Source organism: Ictidomys tridecemlineatus, chromosome 7, assembly GCF_052094955.1.
Source record: "Ictidomys tridecemlineatus isolate mIctTri1 chromosome 7, mIctTri1.hap1, whole genome shotgun sequence".
NCBI classification, from domain to species: Eukaryota; Metazoa; Chordata; class Mammalia; order Rodentia; family Sciuridae; genus Ictidomys; species Ictidomys tridecemlineatus.
In genome coordinates this window covers 39,027,508-39,046,389 of record NC_135483.1, presented here as the reverse complement: position 1 = coordinate 39,046,389, position 18,882 = coordinate 39,027,508, and the positions used below count along the sequence as shown (strand labels likewise).

Here is an 18,882-nt window from a genome sequence, read left to right as displayed (position 1 = left end):
AGGCACACATGAGAACAGAGATGCTCATACTATTGAGCCTAAGTACATTTGCAGATTATCAAACCCTGTGCAGAGATAAGGTGTGTCCTGAGAACATCTGCCTGCTCCTATGCCCATTTATCTTGGAGTCAGTATCCCTACCTAAATATTTTAGACCAGAAGAAAAATAAGTGCTAGTAGACATTGAACTTAAATCTCCAATTTTCACTTTGTTTTAATTGTATTCAATGTATTATTCCATGACCAGTCAGATACATCAATTCCTTTCATCTGCATTCAGTCCTAACAAGTTTAAGTCATTAGCTTTCTAGATTTTAGCCGTCTATTAGACAACAGAAGGCAGGGACTCAGTCCTGAAATTGATTTAGTCATTACTTGATTCTTGGCCTTTGGCCCTGCAGTTATTCTTTCATTTATTCACTTCTTCTACTCAGCAAGCCTATGACCACACTAGGGCTACCTCAGTGAGCAAGTTATTCCCAGACTCTGCTCTCAGGAAAGTGTGGCATGAGAGGAAAGACCATCACTGAACAGAGTGGCAACAGAGATATTGGGGACTAGAAAGGGAAGGAAGGAAATGGAAGGACTCCATTAAGCAGGACTTACAGGCCATCACAGGAATTTTAGAATTTTGAGCTTTATCCAGTGGGCAATGGGAAGCTATTTAAATGCTCCTCTTTATTATTATTATTTTCTTTCTTTCTTTCTTTCTTTCTTTCTTTCTTTCTTTTCTTTTTTGGTTTGGTACTGAGATTGAACCCAGGGGTGCTTAACCACGGAGCCACATCCCCAGCCCTATTTTGTATTTTATTTAGAGACAGGGTCTTGCTGAGTTGCTTAGGACCTCAATAAGTTGCTGAGGCTGGCTTTGAACTCATGATCCTCCTGCCTCAGCCTCATGAGTTGCTGGGGCTTTAAGTGTTTTAAAGTAAGATGCTTTATGATCAGATTTGCAACCTAGAAAGATTATCCGTCACCAGAATAAAGAAAGTATTTGGACAGGAATAAGGACAGATATTAGGGGACGAATTATGAGATTATTGTGACTTTTCAGGTTAGAGGTGATGGAGCTTTTAGTAGGCATAGTGTCCATAGAAATAGAACTGAATGAATGTATGGTGATGTTGAATATGGACGGAGTCAAGCACAGAAAGGTCACAGTGCATGAGCATCCTCATCTTCAGCAGGCTGAAGTGCAGGTGAAAATCTCAGGAAAGGTATTGAACTTCTCGTACATACTCTTTCTAGACTAAAAGAATTCCAGTGGCACCCAGGATCAAATTGTCAATCTTGCAAAAATAAGCATTCAGAGGAAGTTTGAAACTCAGGAACAGAGATACAAAAATCATATGCCCCAGGACCCTTCCTGATGTGATTGACTCTGGGTAAGTGACTCACTGTTTGTCCACAGACTGAAGACAGAGAGCTACTTACTCTGTTTCAAAGGACAGTGTTTTTTAGTTGCATCAAAGATCACTTTCTTCCGCCTGCCAGGGCTGTGAGTCCGGAGGCAATGTCAGCCTTGGGTGATACTTATCTCTCCCCAGACCAGGTTCCCCACTTCAATCACTGCTACTCAGAGAAACCCCACCTGGGATGACCCTGTCCGTCAGATGTTTCTGGATGGAATATTAGAATCCTTTTGATGTTTTTCCTTCAAGTCATTTGGATACATCACCTCTTGGTGAGTTGGAGCTTAAGAAAAAACTTACCAGCTTTCCCTGAAATGGACAATGGGTTCCAAAGAAGTAGCTTAGATTCTGGTGGGAGGACTGGGCTGTGTTCAATGTAGGTTTTTCAGACCAGGAGCAACAGGGAGTTTTAGGTCTCACTCAGACACTAAAATTGAGAAATGGAATTTAGCTTTTAGACTTGATTGATCAGTACATAAGAACCTTCCCATCTAGAGAAGATTTTCCCTTTGTATTACATACAGAGACCATCTTTGGGCCAGGAAAATCTGCCCAGAAAGAAAAATCTGCCCAAAGAAAATACAGATAACCTCTACTTGTCCAGAATACAACACAAACTACAACATAACACACGCACCACTAAAGACACAGACCACCACCACCACCATTCCAAAAAAGGTGTTCTCACTTCAACTTTTCTATGTAGGTTGGCTAAAGCCAGGCCCTGGAATGTTAATTAGGACCTGATCACCAACTAATGAACCAGAAATTATGACATGCTTCATGTTACCAGTCATTTAAAGTAGATAGTTAAAAGTCCAGTTATGGTTAGGTTCAAACTGAGTCTTCAATCTAATATATTTATTGCAAGTAACACTGAACATTCAAGTATCCTTATTTTAAATCTAAATGACACCACGTTTTGCATGCATTTCCTGGATCTTTGAGTCATGCAGCAGCTGAATCTGTCATCTCTCTTCCTCATGTGGGCATATTCAAAGTGACACCTCCTACTATGTCACCATACCTGGGAGAAAATAGGGAGTTTGGTTGCCACCCACTGTTTCACATTAGAAGAATTTAGTCTGAGAATCTGATACAGAGTCGGTGACCCAGCGGCCTGGGCTGTAAGAGGGTAGAATCCCAGGGTCACGGTTGTTCCTATTTTGTTCAGTTTTGATCTGTTTTCTTCATAAAACCATTTTATTTTCCTTGGTCCATCATTACACTACTTCTTTTTTCCTAGAAATACCCACTGGGGAATGTGCACAAAATATGGAGATACAAACACAAACCAGAGCTAAGAAGGGCCCATGTCCCTTGACATCAAAGTTTTTGTAAAGAAAAATACACAAAGACAGTCACGCCTCACTCTGGCTTCCTGGTAACCCCAGAAAAAAATTCCAGAAATGCATTTTAATTCTTCAGTCTGAGTGACAAAAAAAGGTTAAAATGTTTCCCAAAGTCCACTTAAGAATAATCCTGACCTTGGGAAAATGGATTTTGTTAGCACCCCCCCCAACCTATTAAGATTAATGGCAAGAGGGGCTCATTATTCTGCCAGAAAAATCTACTTACAAATCTAAAAGGGGATTTTATTCTGTCCATTTCAAAGAGCAGGGAACTTGGAGTGACCAGCAAGCACCCACTGGAATGAGGTACACTGCGTGCAGACTGCAGGGGTCCATGACCAGCTGGGATCCACACTTAGAGCGGTATTGTATAGGTCAAGAAGAGAGTTCTTAGATGGGATTTCTTACATAAATAGTTCACACTGCTCTCAGCTATGAAAACCACCACCCTGGTCACATAACCATATTCAGAAAACAAATCCTCATTTAAGAGAGAAACAACTGTTGACTTTGCGGTCTCTTGGCAGCCCAGAACCACCGCTCCCATTCAAGTGGTCAGTCATTACAGTGACCCCACCACATCTCAACTCCTACTGCCCCTGCTTCTGCCACTGCTGATCAACTGCTTTCTCATATGCCTAGAATGGACAGTCAAAGTGAGGATCCAGCAATCTGGTCCCTCAAAGTGCCCAATCCTCTGTGGGGCAGCAGCCCTGGGTCGGCTGCTCTTCAGGAGAGCAATCCATGGATGGGTAAATTTTGGCCAAGTGTCCATCCCTGGCTATCTTGGCAGTGTAGAGCGGAGCACTTGAAGCCTGTTGCTAAGAGACAGGAATTCTCAGACTCAGAGATGGCTAGACAAGAACTCTGGCTTTGATTATCAGCTCATGGAATTGATGGGAGGAAAATAGACAGGAGCCTTCTAAGTTCTTAAGGAATTTGATTCAGCCTAAGAAACCCAAGCCTAGCTGAGAACAGCCTGTGATTCTCAACCCCTGAGGCACTTCCCAGGCCTCCAAATTTGCACCAAATATATATATATATATATTGGGCTCCAAATAAATACAGATTCCAGAAAGGGCTTATGCACCAATTCCATCTCAGATGGCCAAGGACGACTGACAAAGGAGATCCTTCCAGAAAGTACAACTAGGATTTGACAGGCTAAAGAACTCATTGCATTGCCATGACAAGGACACTTGACTGTTCTTGTCAAGCAGGATGTGACATATGCAGTCAACCAATGGCCAATGTGCATTATCTCACTGTTCAATTTTTCAAACAAAATTTCCTTGAAGTTCTCCTCCACTATTCTATATTTACAGGGTTTTTTTAATAGAAAGTGGTACAGACTTACCCATTGCAATGGAAAGATCTAAAAACACAGTGGCTCAAAGTCAGGAGTTTCTCTTTCATGTAACAGTCTAGAGCAACACTGTGCTAAAGAAATGTAAATTCGAGTGTAATTTCAAATTCTCTAGTATCCACATTAAAAAATAGATGAGATTAATTTAACAATATATCTCATTTAAATCAGTATGTCCAAAATATCATTTCAACATGCAATTAATATAAAATATTACTGAGGTATTTTACTTTTTTTTGTACTAATCTATAGCCCATCTCAATTCAAACTAGCCACTGCAAACACCCAATGGCCATATGTGGCTGGTGGCTGCCATTTTGGAGGACAGACCAAGACAAATGGACAGTTCTCTATAGATTGGCCAGAGAGTTCAGCTCTATTTCATTATCCCACCAGCCCTTAGATTTGGATTTTTGAAACTGAGTGCTATTTACTTCTGAGATCATATTAATCTCGCCACAGGGGGGCTATATAATGCCTTGTAGAATATTTCAGTGTACTGGTCCCCTCCTCACTCGATGCCCACAGCACCACTTCCCCTCCAGTCACATTGTGACAACTGAAAATCCTGCCAAATGTTGAGAGGTATGAAGCAACAAGTCACCCCTGAAAGTGGCTCTCTAACTGAACTATGTATTAGAATGTCCTGGAGGTTTTGTTGAAACAGAGGTTTCTGGGCTCCCAGTGCTATAGTTTCTAACTCAGTAGGTCTGGATGGAACCCAAAATATGCGTTGCTAATACTTTCCCTGAGCTTCTGGTCCAAGACCACTCTGAGAGCCACTGCCCTGGTGGATGTGGTCCTCTGTCTGGCAAGCTCAGCACCACAAGGCAAGGGCATTCTCACTCCCAGGCAGAGGGACCCAGAGGAAATAAAGGACAATCATATATTTTAAGGATGCAACTGGTCACCTCCCTTTGTTGAGAATTCAATCACGGCCACACCTACTCAAGGAGCAAAGGAGGATGACACATGTAGCATCTAACTGGGTAGTATATGCCCAGCTACACCTCAGGAGTTCTACTATGAAAGGAAGATTGGATAATGAGGCACAATTTTCAGGCTCTTCCAAGCAGTGGATAATATTATTTAGTTTTAACTTACCAGATTGTGAACAGCTCTTACCTAGAGGAAGGCAGATCAGCCACAATCCCTTGAAGGAGAGACGTATGAGGTTCAGGTAAGTATGAACTTTTAAAGACATGTGTTTGGCAAGAAGGCAGTATTGATGTGGTAAGATACCAGAGGAGTAGCTTTGCCAGTGGATTTTCTCCTCAGTTTTCATTCCTCCCCCCATTTCTCATAAGACAAGAAATTCTCCAGCTTTGTGATTTGAGAAATTTTAACTCCACTCTCTAGCCACAAAGGTTAGCCCTGATTGGCCCAAGCCAATCAAGGAATCAGATTTCCCTAGTCATAGTGATGGTTTTAAGGATGAGCCCATGACCTCAAATGGTTCAACCAGAGGGGACTCCATAGCGATTGTTGGGCATCTGGGGCAGGAGAAACTATCTTCCCTGCAGTGTGTCAGTGAGGAAACTGTGGCCCTGGAGCAGATGGCAATCACATGACATTAAAAAGGCAATCCAAGGATGAGGCCAAAACCAGAAGGGCAGAACCAAGAGAATCCCAGCAAAGTGGTACTGCAACCTCGGTGACATTCTGAACCCCTGGATGGAACCACCCTGATGTCTCACTTCTGGGATTTTTAAATAAGCCAAAACATTTATCATCTTACAAATCAACATAAGGTTTAAGATTTCATCACTTTTAACCAGAAGTATTCCCAAGAACAGTTTGACCTGAATGTGTTTTCCTTTTTGGTACCTAAAGGCATTTAATAAAGGCAAGAGCAAGTTCATCTCCTGAGCGCCTACCATAAGCACCTCACTGTGTAAGCCCTTGGCCTGCATTAACTCACCAACATTTCACAATAACCCTGAGGGTAACTATAAATCAGAGAATTGAGACTCAACAAGATTAACCAACCTTCCCAGTATCACTCTGAGAAGAAGTGACTGAACCAAAAAGTGAGCCTTTCTGACTCTAAGTCCAAAGCTTTTTCTACAACTTTGGCCCCATGTGTTATTTTTTGAACCATGTATATAAATAACAAAGGTTTATATGTTTACTCAAACTCCACGTGGAAAACTATCCTGACTTTTGAAAATCTGATTCAATGATCAAAAACACATGTAGAATATTAGTTAGAAGGTGGTGTAGACTGTAGTAGGGTTTTATAGGCATCTTGGGTAGGTCCTTCAGAGTAATTGGGATGTGGAATGTGGAAGTCATTTTTATGGGAAAGTTGGGGCATGGCCTCCTGTAGGCAGCCTCAGGCAAAAGAGTGAGTATATCAAGAAAAAAAACCACATTGAACCTGGTGATAAGGTTCACGAGGATGTTAATTAAAGGAATTCTCATATTTCAAGGCTATATTGGTGATATCTTTTCAGGCAATGGCATGTGACTAGTACACGACAGAACTACAAGCTTTTACCCCAAGATGTCAGTATTCTTTTGAAAATAGTATGTATGCTTTAAAAAACTCTCCACAGAATTCCTCTCTTGCTCGCTTACCTTATTATAAAGCTCATGCTTCTTCTCAAATACTCTGGATTCACTACCAATGTGGGGGAGATATCTGGACAGTGGTCACTCCCACCCACAGTTTCAGTTACCTGTAGGCAACTGTGATCTAAAAAAATTAATATTTGTCTTGACTCAGACTTGTCTTAAAGATCAAAAGAGAGACCACATATGATACTTCAACTTTAGTATATTGCTATAATTGTTCTATTGTCTTATTAATTATTGTAGTTGATCTCTCACTGTACCTAATTTATAAATTAAACTTTATCATAGGCATGTATGTATAGGAAAAACATAATATGTACAAGGTTTGATACTTGGAACTTATTTCCTATGGATAAGGGGAGACTACTATATTATATTACTTGAGGATAACAAAGTTTGACTAACCATGCTATGTTTTCAAATTCAAAAGCCTATTATTTGCATGTTATTCACAATGACTGCTGTTGGATTAAAAATAAGAATTATTTCCAGGCACAGTGGTGCACGCACATAGTCCTCGAAATTCGGGAGGCTGATGCAGGAGGATAACAGGTTTTAGGGCGGACTTAGCAACTTAGCAAGACCCTCAGCAACTTAGTGAGACCCTGTCTCAAAATAAAAAATAAAAAGGTCTGGGGATGTAGCTCAATGGAAAAGGGCCCCTAGGTTCAGTCTTCAGTAGCAAAATATATATATATATATATATATATATATATATATATATATATATATTTTATATCCAGTTACTAACACTGGGTTTGTCCTTTGAATTGAAATAAATAGTTGATCCATTCCCTAAAAATCAGATAAAACAACATGCCTTTTGCCTCACTTTCTATTTTTACATCCATAGGTTCTATTTTCCTTAAAACAGTTTACATTAAAAGGGTCCCCAGAACTTCCAAAAGTAGCTTACAGAGCTGCTGCTTCCCGATATTCTCCTGATGATAAATTCAATTCAGATTCGACTTGGGCAAGAAGCCCTTTGAAGATGCTGCTTTTACCACCAAAACATGCACATAATGATGTCATAAATAAGTGCTAAATGTTAGTGGAAGTGGGATTCCTTCACATCAAGCACTATCTGTAAAGTAGATTTAATGCCTTTGCCATCTCATTTATGTTCTTATTTTTTCTCTTATGAAATGAAATGTATTAAAGTGTTTTTTCAGGCACCCTGATTTTGGCATTCAGTTTAAAAAGTTTTCTATATATTATGCTATTTTCCCCCTCCTGGCCTATTGCAGGGGTTATTTAAAATTTAAATGCTTAGGGGAAGGAGGGAAGAGGGACGGGCATGGGGACAGGGAAAACAATGGAATGAGATGGACATTACTACCTTAGGTACATGTTTGACTGCACATATGGTGCAATGCTACATTGTGAACAACCAGAGAAGTGAAAAGTTGTGCTGCAACTATGTACAATGAATCAAAATGCATTCCGCTATCATATATACCTAATTAAAATAAATTAATTAATTTTACATAAATAAAAACATTTAAATGTTTACTAGCCCAGTTTCCCTTCATGAGCTCTCAGCTAAACCACATTTTTTCCATCTCCCTTATGCCAAAATGATGCCATATGAACAATCTTTATCACTGACATTATATATGCAAGTAGCATGCCACTACTGAATGGAGGCTACTATGATCACGGCCTTCCTTTCTACACACTCTTTCTTTGTTCGTTGGACAATCAGATGTGGCATATTCAGCAAAGGGTCTGAGATCGGAGGAGATGGGAAGCCACTAGAATCAAGAAGCCTGGATCCCTGAATGATAGTGTGCAGCACAGCATCCCTCCCTCCAACCCCACTGATCCACATTAGTTTTAACCAAGAACAAGAAAAGAATCCTTGTTAAAATAAGCATCTGAAATTTTGGGGCTGTTTGCTGTAGCATTACCTACATAGAATAATTTGTTGTCCTATTGAGAAAGTACTTTATTATTGTACAGTGCCCCTGGAAGGGCAAAAGCATGCCAGTCATCAATTAACTAAGCAAGCCATAGCTTTAATCATCTCAACCACTCCACTTAGCCTTTGAGTTCATCCTGTCTTGCATTAGCTTTTTCACCCCATCTCAACTATTCTGTACCGTAACTAGCACCACTTCAAGAAGTTTATCATAGTGGTTAATGAATAATCTGTTTTGAGAGTCATTTTTACATTTGGTTGGAAAAGGACTAGATTGGAGGAATGAAAGGAACATTTGCTGAGAGCTCTTTCAATTCCTGATATTATGGTTTAGATATGAGGTGTCCTGCAAAATCTCATATGTGAGACGATGCAAGAAAGCTCAAAGGTGAAATGATTGGGCTATGAGAGCTTTAACTTAATCTTTGTGCATTAATCCCTGATAGAGATTAACTGAGTAGTAACTGTAGACAGGCAGGGAGTACCTAGAGGAGGTGAGCCATTGGGGATGTGCCTTTGGAGTTTATATTTTGTCCCTGGTCTGCAGATCTCTTTCTGTTTCCTGGTGACCATGTTCTGAGCTGCTTTTTTCCACCATGATATTCTGCCTCACCTCACCTCATGCCCAGAGCAATGGAGTAGTCAGCTGTCTATCAACTGATACCTCTGAAACTGTGAGCCAAAAATAAACTTTTCCTCTTCTATGTTGTTCTTCTTGGGTTTGGGGGGTCATGGCAGTGAAAAAGCTACCAAAAACACTGATGCTTTCCTGCCTTCAAAGTTGTAACCCTGATGTTTCTGGATACTATCATCTAGATAAGATCACCTGAAGCCTCCACTCAACACTGAAGAAACACAAGCCCTCTCTGCAAATTTCCAGAGAGATTAACACTCCCATGACCATTTACAGGTCAAAATTCTTGTTCCTGCTGCTTTCAGTCCATTTACATATCATCCTTCCATCCCAGACATTCTCCACCTGGTGTATCGCACATCAACTAAAGCATGACATTCAACTCATCCCTCAGTTTCTACTCCTCCCTAAAAATCACACTTAGAAAAGCTATTGGTGCGTGTGATACACTTGATGGAAGAGTTAGCCAAAGTGAGATGATTTCATCCTAGCAATTCACTACACTGTGGTTCAGATGTTGAACGCTCCCTAAGGCCCATATGTTAAAGGCTTGGTCCCCAGTGTGGCAATATTGTGAAGCGGTGAGACCTTTAAGAGGCGGGGTCCAGTGGGAGAACTTTAGGTCTTTGGGGGCATACCTTGAAGGAGAGAGTGGGACCCCAGGTCCCAACTCACTCTCTTTGCTCTCTGGCTTATGATGGGTGAGTTCTTTTGCATTACCATGTGTTCTAACAATGATATACTGCCTCATCGGGACCAAAAGCAAAGGGGCGAACTGATCAAAGATTGGAACCTCTAAAACAATGAGTCAAAATAAATCTTTTCTCTTTGTAAGTTGATTATCTCAGGTATTTACAGTACCTAATGTACCCTGTCCTTCAAGTCTCTTTGGCCCTAACCATTAGGCATTTTTCTTACAACCCTCAGATTATTTCAGTAACCTCTCCTACTCCTTTTCCTTTCATCCTCTTCCTCATGTCTTTCTCTTTAGGCTACACGAACTGCCCAAACCAGATTCTTTTCACTCATCATGGAAAGGGTCCAGCTGACCTCAGATGCTACTGCCTCTGGCTCCAGGTATACTTTTGAACATAGTCACCCAGAATCAGCTGACCCAAAGGGACTCCCCTTCAATAAAAGGCAGCCTTTCTAGAAAGTTATTATGGCTCACATGTATTTCCTCCATTGCCCACATAAATGCATATAATAAGAAAACCACAAGCCTCTGCACCACTAAATCCAGTGATGCATTCTCACGTCTCATCCTCCTTGACTTTCCAATGGTACTCGACCCTAGTCCGTCCCTCTATCCTCTCTGAACACTTTCCTCGTTAGGCTTCCTGGATATTGTACTCACCCCATCTTCCTCCTGCCTCCCCTGCTTGCATTCCCTACCACTCTTAACTCTAAATTTCAATCCTTGGATCTAATCTCTGTTTTTAAATTGAATTTATCAACATTACACTGGATAGTGTTCTTGTCTATTCTCATGGCTTTAAATACCATCTTTTTGCAAACAATCCCCAAATTCATATCTCCATGTCAGACCTCTCCCCCAAATTCCACACTCATATCTAACAGCCATTGGATATCTTTTCTTGGCATCTTAAATTTAAGAGTCCAAACATGAAGTTCTGATTTCCACTCTATGTGATAGGTTCTCCCCAAACTTTCCCCAGCTCAGTAAATGCTGTCTCCTTCCCTTCTTCCTGTTGTTCCTTCACCTTTGAATCTTTTTTCCTAATATCTCACAACTGAGTTGTTAGCAAATCAGCTTTACCTTAAAAATACAGAGAGAACCTAACCACCCTTTAACACTTCTGTTGCTGCCACCCTGATTCAAGCCACCAGCATTTCTCTTCTAGCTCTTCTCCCTGTTTCTTCCTTTGGCCCTGTCCATCCTACTCTGAACACAGCAGCCAGAGTGAGCCTATTAACATATTAAAAAGCATAGCCCTTCCCAATCCAAAACCCTCCCAATTTAAAGTACCCATAGTGATCCATAACTAAAGTACTTAATCAAAGCACTTATAGTAACCCATAAACCCCTATGTGACCTGGCCTCTGTCACCTCTCAGACCTCTCTGATTTCTCTCCAGCCAAGGAAACGGGGCTACCTTATGACTTAACAATGCCAAGTACACTCCTGCTCAGGGCTTTGTTCTTATCTCCCCTCTGCCTAAAATGCTCTTACACTCTTCACTTCGCCATTTAGATACAGCTTTCTCAAATTGCACACCTCTCTTCCCCTTGCTGCTGCATTTTCTCCATCAAACCATAGGAGATATTTGTTGGCCTTATTTATTTCCTGTCTTCCCCACTACAATATGAGCAACTACTTTTATTGATATAGTTCCTAGCTATATTTCCAAAGGACAAAGTAGCCTTTGTCCCTGAGCAATGGAGAGCCACAGAAGGGTTTTGATCTGAATTAAGACCCAATCAAATTGTTCTGAGCATCAATATTAGCCAAAAACAACAAATCCTTTAGGAAGATATTACTAGATCCATTTCCTTAAAAAGGAAACTGAATCTTCTAAATTCTAAAAGTCCTAGCATGTAGAAGGCACTCCAAAAATGTTTGTAAAAAACAGAATAGCCTTGGGACAGATTTATTGCCCCATTCTGCAGATGAAGCAATGGGAAATGAGAGTGTTCAGGTAGTCAGCTAACCTGGTATTCAAACTGTTTTAGCACAAGTTCAAAGACGATGTTAATTTCCTAAAGGAATATTATCTTCCAGAGGGCCTCAGAGCTTCACAGACATGAGAGGGTCTATGAAATCAACTGAAATTAATCAAGCATTTCTGATGGTCAAGGACTTTGTATACATTATCTCATCCATTTGGTTAATGAACAAATATGGAGAATTTACTCTGTGAAAAGCTACCTGCCTTAAAATTCAAAGTTAACAAAAACAAAGTTCTATTTTTCCCAACCATAAATCAAAAACCATACAACTCAATAAGGAAAAAAAAATCACACCTATACTAAGCACAGAGAGAGAGGATGGTAAATTTATCTACAAATCAGAGAAGACTTCTCTGAGTAGGAACATATGAGGTGAGTAGAGCTAGGCGTGGTGGTGCACACCTGTAATCCCAGCAGCTCAGGAGACTGAGGCAGGAAGATCACAAGTTCACAGCCAGCCTCAGCAATTTAGCAAGGCCCTAAGCAACTCAGTGAGACCCTATCTCTTTATGTAAAATACAAAAAGGGGGCTGGAGCTGTGGCTCAGTTGCAAAGCAACCCTGGGTTTGATTCCTGGTAACAAAAATAGAGAGGAGGCAACAGATGAGATGCAAAGGCCTGCAGTTAGGGAGTGCATGGTAAGTAGCAGAAACAGGAAAAAGGCTAAGGGCTGGCAATCCATGATGCAGAAAGAGGCTGAAAGGTAGAGGCTGAGCCCCCCCCCCCAGGAGCTTCAGCCCAGTTGAGATAAAGTAACCTTTGTTCCAGAACAATGGAGAGCCACAGAGGGGTTTTAATCTGAATTAAGACTCAATCAAGGGGCTGGGGATGTGGCTCAAGCAGTAGTGCGCTCGCCTGGCACGCGTGCAACCCGGGTTCGACCCTCAGCACCACATGCAAACACAGATGTTGTGTCCGCCAAGAACTAAAAAATAAATATTAAAAAAAAATTCTCTCTCTCTCTCTCTCTCTCTCTCTCTCTCTCTCTCTCTCTTTCTCTCTCAAAAAAGAAAAAAAGACTCAATCAAATTGTTCCTGAGCATCAACATTTGACAAAAACAACACACTCTTTAGGAAGATATTACTAGCCCCATTTTCTGAAAAAGGAAAAGGAATCTTCTAAGAGTTCAGTGACAAGCCCAAAGTCAGTGACAAGCTGGCAAGTAGCAGAACCAGAATGTAAATTCAGAGAAGCCCAACTTAGACTTAGGCTTTCTCATCCAGCACAAGAGAATAGGCAGAAATTCTAAAGAAATCAACCATTGTCCCTCACCTAGGGCAAGATGAGGGCAGAAAAATCCCAACCACCTACAGGACACCTGCAAGAACCTCTGTGTTGCATCCTTCTATACCCACCTGCCCTGAGAAAGGGAGCATATTCTTCAACTCTGATCCCTCAAGGTTAATTTTCCTGGTCTCCTGGGCCAAGGCGAAGATGACCAAAGAAGATTTCCAGCCTGGGTGCAAGTGAAAGGATACTAATGTGTATTTGCTCCAAGAATCTCAATGGGTTCTATAGTCCCAAGAATTACAGAAAGAGGTTAGCTCAAGACTGCATTTCACTTAGTTTCTTTGTGTTTTATTTTGTTTGTTTTTCCCAAAAGCCAAATACAGGGGAGAGAACACTGGATTTGTAAGAGAAAGACCTGGTTTCAAGTCTTAGCTCTGCCATGTGAAACCAGAGCTTCAGTGTAAATTGCTGAAGAACCCTTCACAGGATTGCATGAATGTAGATAATGAGTGTGAATGTGCTGTAACACTTCAAATATGAGGTCATCCTTGTGGATAGATTCCAATTTTCACATAAGACAAGACAGTTTTCTTCTCCTTTCCAGTTCCTCCTCCTGCAGGCTGACCCATGAGTGTTGGGGTGGGGAGGCTGCAGAGTGCTGCCTCAATATTCTCTCCCACTACCTGTAGGTGATCGTATCTGGTTCTGTCACCTATATATGGCAATCTCAAAGCCTCTCACTGGAATTCCAGAGCCATTTCCCAACAAGATATCACACTTAATGTCCTGCAAGTATCTCAAATTCAGTTCAAAATGCAACTTGCTGTCTTTCTTCTATCCTCAACACTATGAGGACTTCTTGGTGAATGGTACCACAAACCATTCTCTCTCATCTCCCTATAAACTTTGAGTCATCATAATATAAGTAACATTTATTGAGAACTTACTATCAGGCACTGTGCTATGTAATTTACATACATTTTCTGGTTTAAGCACTAGAAAACAGCCATATGAGGTTATACATTCATTCATTAGCAGCTTTATTTCATAGAGAAGGAAAGTGAGGTCTTTTTTAGCAGGGGAGGGTACCGGGGATTGAACTGAGGGGCACTCGACCACTGAGCCACATCCTCAGCCTTATTTTGTATTTTATTTAGCGACAAGGTCTCACTGAGTTGCTTAGCACCTTGCTTTTGCTGTGTCTGGCTTTGAACTTGCAATCCTCCTGTCTCAGCCTACCAAGCCACTGGGATTACAGGCATGCACCACTGTGCCTGGCAGGAAAGTGAGTTTTTGAGTGATATTGAACATCCTCTCATGGAGACTAGGGCCGTATTACTTCAGAGTCTAGCTTGTTCACATCTTCATTTCACATCCAACTGACTGGTCATCAAAACCTCTTAAATTTTGCCTGGAAAATAAACATCTCACTTCTAGCCAGCCCTTCCTTTCTGTTGCTACTGCCAATTACTTAGTCTTGACTTTCAGTATCTGTTACTCAGAATTATTTATTTTTACTTAGCAATTAATTGCAATACACTTACTATGTATGAGGCATTGTCTTAAGCACTTTACAAATATTAACTTTTAATTCTCCTAGAAACTCCATGAGGTGGACTTTTATTATCTCTGATTTATAGATGGGGAAATAAGTAACCTACTCAAGATCACATAGTTAATAAATGATGAAGTTGGGACTTGAGCTCAAGACCCTGGCTCGGGCTGTGATCTTAACAAAAACATCATGGTGGCCCTTCAATGTCATCATATAGGATCCTTGGTGTCTTCCCTACAACCAGCCCTCTACCCAGCCTCAATTCTAGAATCTGTTTTATGAAAGTATAACTTGGTTCCTTTCCCCTACTTATAGCTTCATTGGTTTTCTCTTCTTGGACCCTGTCTTCTTCAGTAGAGCCTTTTATGATCCAGGTGTGAAGGAACATCTGGTCTTCTTTCCCATTGTGCACTCCACCAATCTCTGCTCTTCACTGTGTCCTTTCCTGCCTCCTATCCCCTCTGAAAGAAGTCCACTCACCCTTCAAGACTCAAATGCCATCTCCTCTTAAGGGAATACACTCCTTTGTTTTAAGAACTTATTGCACTACATTTATTAAAATTTCAACCTTCTCCTCGGCACACCATCTTACCCTGCAGTTATCATTTCAGCACTTGCAGTAGTTCTCAGGACCTAGTGGGTACAAAGTCCATAATTGCTGGATGACACACAATGCCTATATGATTTGTCCAGAGCCTCCAAGAAAGATATTGGAATACTAGTGCTCTGAAATTGTAATGTGAGTAGATGGTAAGTAGTTTTAAAAAACGTAAGGAAAAGATTAAAAGCTTGCATTATTTTAATGGACAAATCCAAGTTCAATGCAGATACACACAACTGGAGAAAATAATTAGAGCCATCCTTTGGGGGAGTTTTCTTTTGTTTGACATTCACGACACCACCGCAGCACGCCGCCTGGTAGCCAGAGCACACACGTGACTTCCCCACCTTCCTGGGGCTTATGTTTCTGGGGAGAGTGAAACATCTGCATGGAATTCATGCTCACAGATATTCCACAAACATTCACGGGTGCCTTTTCATGGTCAGTTAGTCTTCGGTTCTGATTTTCCCTGTTTTGTTTTGTTTTGTTGTTATTGTGTTGTTTTTACTTCTCGCTTCAGTTTGCCAATGACAGTGACAGTAAGCATTCACTGAGCTGTGAACCTGGCACTGTGCTAAAACTTCTGGCAAAATCGGATTTCTCTCTTGCAAGCATCAGAGTGAAATAAAATTGCTGGATCTGAAGGTCAAACTGACAGTAAACATCTTTGAAATTGTATTCTTTGAAAAGCACCCATCTCTGGCATATCACATGTGCTATGATTCCACATGGGAGCTGCAGCATCAAGAGGCTAAGCATCCCTGATTTTGAAACACACTACTGGGTTACAACATATGCTCCCACCTACTAGACCTTGTTCTTTACAATACATGTTGACAAGCCTTTTCAGTGTTTATCAACCTAAGGAATAAAAAGAATGCAGCAAATTACTTCCATTTGCATATTGGTGACCCCAGAGAGTTGATCATCTCTTTATTTATGTTTGGACATTTTCCTTCCCTATTCTGAGAATTATCTGTTTATAAGTTTTGCTCATTCACCACTGGATTTTCTGATCCTGATCAATTTGAGGATGTTCTTCACACTTCAGAACTTATAACCCCAGAGAGGCACAGCACTGGAAATGACATAATGTACCTCCACAGGGGAATGCACAAATATATTGTGACATCAACATGCTATGGAATATGGTATTGAAAAGCAGAATTAGGTTTATTTGTATTGGCTGGAGAGATGTCCAGGACTTATTGTCAGTGAAAGGAAGCAAGTTGTAGGTAATTGATTCAGTTTGAAAGCATTTTTTTTATTTCTAGGAATTGGAAAATAAATCCTACTGTATGCCTTTATGTATATGTGTGTGTATATATACGTCTATGTATATATATGTATATGCACATACATATACAATATGTATATATAAATCCACATTTAATAGGTTTGTTTGTAAGAACACAGAGAAAACTATGAAAGGCTACATGCCAAACTAATATCTCTAGAAGAAGAGAGGGCCTTTGTAGTCCATGAGTTGCATCAATGAGCATGTATTACTAATATTTTTTAAAATACACTAAAAATTATAAATTTTTAAGTATAAACTCTCACCAACTTTACCCAATCTTCCTTATATAAGGGTGTTCAGTTCCTTTTTAAAAATGCCAGAAATGAGAAAATGCACAGGCCATTTAATTTTATCTGACCTTCAAAAAATTGTTTCAGTCTCCTTAAATTAATTTAGAGGACCCTGTTCCTTTCTTCTGAGTTATCAATGACATACATGTAAACCAAATTTCTCTCCTTCACCCAAATTCAAGGGCATATTAAACCTGAATATGAGAATGTAAACCAAAGGAGGAGGAAAGGTAGAAGCCTTGGAGGGTGGGTCCTGTCACTCCCAAGCTGGCCTCTTCCCCACTGTGGTTACCTTGGCAACCTGAAGGGTGTCAAGTGCTCTCCAGAGCCACAGAAAACTTTCCCAGGTGAAAATAGTGGAAATGTACCTCAATCGCCCACTGATTACAAAAGCTGTTCCCTTAGAGTTTTTTTATTATTTCTGTTTATGTCTTTACTTCCTCCTTTTAACAAAGAAAATGTCTCTGGGAGAGGTTGCCTACTAGGACTGATGCACAATTGGCACCTTTCTGAGAATGAGTTTATTTGTTTCTTCCTCTGGAGTAGGGCTTAATAAGAGGGAAAGGGCCAAGAGTCACCTGCATTGGAGGAAGTTATAAGGACGGCACTGGAGGAAGAAATCAGAAGCCACAAGCATGAACAGAAAACCTTGGCTTAAATCACTCCTTTGCTTGAAGTGAAATAACTATCTTTGACCCAAAACTGTCATGGTAGGAGCAGGAAAGGGAGTACATTAAAAAAAGAGAGGGGCTCCTGTGATCTAACTCACTGATCGGCTGATAGGTTTGGATCCTGAATGGAGAACTGCTTACATCAACCAAAAACCATCCTTCTTCTCAATGCCCCGCCATCTCAATCTTTCAGCACCATCTAACATCCTTTGTGGAAGAGATAAGGGATGTAAAAATAAATAAATATAATCCAGTCTCAATCAAGTTATTTAATACATCTCAACTACAGTTCTTTCAAGAGTAACATGAGCGTAAGAATACTTACCTTTCTGAATTAGGGGAGGATTAAATAAAATCATGCAGGTCTGACTCAATGTCTTGCCTTTGGTAGAAGTTAGCACCCTTCCTGTTGAGCAGGGGACAGTACAGTCAGGGCAATCCAAGGGAAGGTCAGGGCTTGGGACAGCTGCCCTGCTCCTCTATTAAGGCCAGAGTATTTTTGGATGCACAATCTATGTTAATTTGCGTAATCTCCCGCCTCCTCTGTGCTTACTCTGGGGATAAATAGATGACTTCAGCCGTCAGCACTGTCACTCCATCCTTCTCCAGAGTGCCAGGAACATGTTTCAAAGAGAGAAGGGAAGAAAGAAAGGATGAAAGAAGGAGGGGTGCACAGGAGAAATTGGTCTGTCAAACAAGCTAGCAAGCTAATGTTCTTAGTAACTGGCACATTTACCCAACCAGGAACCCTGGGAATATGGCAGAAATTCAAAGGGTTCCCAGCACATCTAAATAGGAGCTCTCTCACTTCTCCTTGCCTTTTGCCATGAGTGTTGGGCTGGCATTAAACCAAGGAAATCCTATTTGCTTCCTGTTTAGATGGTCCTCCATCTTCCTCACCAAGAACCACGAGACCTTCATGTGGCGTAGAAGATATCGTTCCACACCCAGCTGGAGTTATTTTTCAAGATCCTCTATCCAGGCATGAGTCAGACTTAGAATGAAGAATTCATCCTACTGGGAGAAAAGATTACAAACTGAAAGAAGAAAGAACCACCATATCCTAAATAAATCTGCCCCCAAATCAACTTTTTTAATTGTCATTTGTTGGGTGAGGGGGTAAGTAGACAAGAGAATTAGAAAGTTTAAACTTATTTTTCCTCTGTTTAGTTTGCTTCTTGTGCACTATCTAGATGTGATCCTCTCTTATACTGGCCCTTGCTCTTGCTGTGTCTCAGGCATCAGGGCCCGACCCCTGCCACTTCCAGCAACATGGAAGCA

The 18,882-nt window shown here is 40.8% G+C and overlaps 1 long non-coding RNA gene across 2 annotated transcripts in view; it reads right to left on the bottom strand.

The window, feature by feature from the left end:
- Nucleotides 1-18,089, bottom strand: part of LOC144365449 (uncharacterized) — a 58,936-nt gene extending 40,847 nt beyond the window's left edge. The window contains exons 1-2 of one of the 2 annotated variants that reach the window (XR_013423900.1): nt 17,927-18,089; nt 1,713-1,839 (exon numbers count right to left, since the gene is read on the bottom strand). This is a non-coding gene — a long non-coding RNA (uncharacterized LOC144365449). The remainder of the gene's footprint in view (nt 1-1,712; nt 1,840-17,926) is intronic. The other variant, XR_013423899.1, reaches the window with a different exon arrangement.
- Between the last annotated feature and the right edge of the window lie 793 nt (nt 18,090-18,882).